Source organism: Arachis ipaensis, chromosome B7 (assembly GCF_059453495.1).
Source record: "Arachis ipaensis isolate K30076 ecotype BB chromosome B7, ASM5945349v1, whole genome shotgun sequence".
NCBI classification, from domain to species: Eukaryota; Viridiplantae; Streptophyta; class Magnoliopsida; order Fabales; family Fabaceae; genus Arachis; species Arachis ipaensis.
Genome location: NC_142442.1, coordinates 46211243 through 46215692, shown reverse-complemented (window position 1 = coordinate 46215692; position 4450 = coordinate 46211243). Strand labels below are relative to the sequence as shown.

General features: G+C 42.0%; 1 pseudogene; it reads right to left on the bottom strand.

Annotated features, from left to right (window-relative positions):
- Positions 1-2015: 2015 nt before the first annotated feature.
- On the bottom strand, positions 2016-2900 carry LOC148551023 (pentatricopeptide repeat-containing protein At4g13650 pseudogene; annotated as a pseudogene).
- Between the last annotated feature and the right edge of the window lie 1550 nt (positions 2901-4450).

Here is a 4450-nt window from a genome sequence, read left to right as displayed (position 1 = left end):
GAAAACACCAAACTTAAAATTTTTAAATTAAGATAAGAAAAGGTAGCAAGATTTTCGAAAATTTGAAGAAAGATAAGATAAATATTTTTTTGGATTTTTGAATTTTTAAAGAAAAACAACTAAGAGACACCAAACTTAAAAGTTTTTAAGATCAAACAAAGAAAAACACCAAGAACAATTCGAATATCAAGAAGAAAAATAAGAACAATTTTCCAAAAACTCAAGAAAAGACAGACAAACAAAAAACCAAGAAAAGGTTCCAAACTTAAGGACTGACACAATACTCAAACAAAAGAAAAAGATTGCTAAGAAGAAAAAAAGGTTTTGAAAAATTTTTGAAAAAGAAAAAGAGAAACACAATTATATTGAAAGAACAAACAAACCTCAAAAAGTACCTAATCTAAGCAGCAAGATAGTTCGGTAGTTTGTCAATTTCAGAACAATCCCCGGCAACGGCGCCAAAAACTCGGTGCGCGAAATTGAACTCCACAAACTTCGCACAAATAGACCGACAAGTGCACCAGGTCATCCAAGTAATACCTCAGGTGAGTGAGGGTCGAATCCCACGAGGATTGTTGGATTGAGCAAGCAATGGCTATCTTGCAAATCTTAGTCAGGCGGATAGAAAAGATGGTTTTTGTGAAAATGCATAAAAAAGGAATAAGAAAAGAGTTACTGAATTGGTGTGAAATTAATGATAAGAGAGCGGTTGAGGCTTCAGAGATGCTTCCTCTTTTTGGATCAACTTTTCTCACTGTCTACTTCAACAATGGATGATTCATTCCATGGCAAGTTGTAAGTGATTAATGTTGGGGCTAGTGGTCATTAATCTCCTCTGCTTCAAATCAAATGCCAGTGCTAATGGTCATCCAATCTGAACAAGGGTGAAGCTCTAGCAATTGAATCTCTTGATGATCCTACTTAAAACGCCATAGACAAGGTCGGATCTTCCGGATCGGAGAATGACGCTTTATGCTTCTAGCTTATACCACAATGGCCTTAATCGCCCCATACCTCGGCTGAACAGATGTTCCTATGTCTCCAACAAAGCCGTAGATTAGCTGTCTAAGAGATGTATAGTCAAGCCTGTAGTTCAATGCTATCCTGCTAAGGACTCGCAAGAACCCATGTAGAAACGGGTCATACTCTCGTTCCACCCGGTTTCATTTGGTTGAAGAACGAAGATACATCTTAGAATGGAATAAAAGATAGATTGAAATAGAAACAGTAATATTATTAATCCATGAGAATTAGCAGAGCTCCTAACCGTAACCTAGGAGGTTTAGTCGCTCATAGCTTACAGAGAAACAATGTAATCCAAAAATAGTGTCTAAAGGAGGAAGAAGATCCTAAACAAGGGTGATCTTCTCCTTTAAATACTAATCTAATACTTAGGGATTACATAATTAAGATAGACTGGACTCTTAGTGTTAAAATCCACTTCTTGTACCCACTTGGTGAGTGTTTGGGCTGGGCTTGGGGTGTAATCACGAGCTGGGACTCCCCTTGGGGCGTTGAACACCAGCTTTGGTCCTTTGTGGGCGTCCAAACTCCAAGCTGCTCCCTTTTGGGCGTTGAACGCCAGAAAGTTGGTGATAGTTGGGAGTTCAATGCCCATTTTGGGCCGTTATTTCCAAAGACAAGTATGGACTATTATATATTACTGGAAAGCCCTGGAAGTTTGCTTTTTAATACTGTTGAGAGTGCGCTATTTGGATCTCTGTAACTCCAGAAATGCTCGTTTGAATGCATGGAGGTCAGAATTTGACAGCATCTGCAGTCGTTTCTCAGCCTCTGAATCAGACTTTTCCAAAACTTGCCAGAATCACCCAAAAATCACCTAATAACATAGGAAAACCACAAAAACTCAAAGTAGCATCCAAAAAGTGATTTTTATACTAAAACCTACTAAAACTTGATAAAACCTAACAAAACATAACCAAAAACAATAAGAAAATAGTGCTAAAAAGTGTATAAAATATCCGCTCATCAAATCCCTTTGACCTCGCTCTGCCTCACTCAAAAAGGTTATTGTGTTGCGGCACATAACCGATTTGAGCCACCTGTTCATTCAGATTTCTGAGATACTCGTATATCATATCCGCACGAGGGTGTTTTTGATTACCAACAAAACATGCATGAACAGAATTATTAACCTCTATCCAACTTTGACCAGGCTCCTTCTTGACACCCCTATCTTTCATAATTTGCCTTGCCCAATCCCTACAACCCCATTTTCTAGTCACCGCATACATATTTGAAAGCAGAACATATGTTGCTGAATCTTTGGGTTCCAATTCTAGAAGATGTCTTGCAGCAAACTCTCCAATATCAATATTCTTATGAACAATACATGCACTTAGAAGGGTCCTCCACTAAGATGTCTTTTTATTTAATTTTATAAAAAGACCTAAATATCCTTTTTTGTGAGATTTTTGATGTCTGGGGCATGGATTTCATGGGGCCATTTTCAAATTCCAATGGATTTGTGTACATATTGTTGGCAGTGGATTACGTCTCTAAATGGGTGGAAGCAATCCCTACCCGTTGCGATGACGCTAATACCGTTGCTTCCTTTTTGAAAAATAACATTATTTGTAGATTTGGGTCCCCACGAGCAATCGTGAGCGACCAAGGAACCCACTTTTGTAACAGGAAAATTGAGGCATTGATTAAAAAGTATGGGATTATTCACAAAGTTTCTATAGCCTATCACCCCCAAACCAATGGCAAGCGAAAGTATCCAACAGGGAGATCAAAAGAATCTTAGAGAAAGTGGTTAATCACAGAGGAAGGATTGGAGTTCCAGATTGGGAGACGCATTATGGGCCTATAGGACTGCTTACAAGACCCCAATTGGAATGAGCCCCTTCCGTATTGTTTTTGGAAAACCTTGTCATCTTCCGGTTGAGATCCAACACAGAGCCTTTTGGGTGGTGAAGAATTGCAATCCAGACTTAAAGGGGGCGAGAATGGAACGTAAGTTCCAATTGGAAGAATTAGAATGCCTTAGGTTGGAAGCATATGAAAATGCTCAGTTCTACAAAGAAAAAGCTAAGGCATTCCATGACAAGAATATAAGGCGGAAGAACTTTAAGATAGGTGACAAAGTGCTTGTGTACAATTCAAGGTTGCGGTTCATGCCTGGGAAATTGAGGTCTAGATGGGATGGGCCGTTTAAAGTGGTAGATGTCAAACCATATGGGGTGGTCGAAGTGATTCACCCTACTAATGGAGTTAAGTTCAAGGTCAATGGTCATAGGGTGAAGCTCTATCACACTCAACCCAAAAATGCCAAGGAGTTAGAGATCTTCCTCCTTGGTGAAGTTCCCAAGTGATCAATGAAGCCATGCAAGTCCAACTTAGGACTCTAAACCAAAGTGCTTGGTGGGAGACACCCCACCATGGTGACATTATTCCAACTCTATCTCTTGTTTATAGTCTTTTGCCTTATTTGCCTTTTTTGTGATATAATGGATAATTTAGGTTTGATTTGATGAATTTTGAATTGTTCAAGTTATTTTGCTTGTGGACCGTGAATTTGTGCTTATTTGAATGGTTTGGGTCTGGTATGTTGATGTGCTAAGCGTAGGAACTTAAGTTTTGAAGAGAAAAATTTTTTCTGAAACACGGCATCTGTGCGTCCGCACCCACCTGTGTGCTCGCACAACCCTGAATGTTTCGTCATCTGTGCGGACGCACCAGCCTGTGCGTCCGCGCGAGCTTTGGTTTGCCCTCTGGTCACAGTGCCAGCACAGCCTGTGCGTGTGCGCTGCCAGTTTTCCTTACCCTGAGCGAGTGCTCATCTGCGTGCGCCCGCACGCACTCCCTTTCATGCTCCATCTGTACGGCCGCACGGACGTGTGCGACCGCACGCAACTTGGCAGCCCCTCTGTCGGCAGCGAGGGAACAGCTGGTGCGTGGGCACAACCTCTCCCATTCCCAACCTCTGTGCATACGCATGGACCTGTGTGCGCACGCACGCAAGCCTTTAATTTAAAAAAAAATCCCTCTGTGCGGTCACACATCTTTGTGCGTCCGCACATCCTTTTGCAACCCCTCTGGTCTCAGTGATCGCACGCTGTGTGCGTTCGCACCCTTCCAAGTTTTCGTCTCTGTGCGTCCGCACAGGTCGCGTTCTGTTTGCCCTGTTGAGAGGCAGCTTTCTCTTTTCTTTTTCTTCTTCATAGCTGCCCCCTCTCCCTCTTCTCTTCCCGGCTCCACCGCCGCCGCCAGCCCACCGCCGGTGACCTCTCTCTTTCCCTTTTCTTCCCTTTTCTTCTCTCTTTTCCCTCTTCCTTTCCTTCTCTTTTCTATATACACCACCGGTGAGCTCTCCCTCTTCCGATGTTGCTTCTTTTTCCGACGAACCCAACCGCTGTGATTTCGCAGTGGCTATAAGAAGTGCCATTATTTCCCACCTCATTCTTGTCTTTTCAACCTTTATATC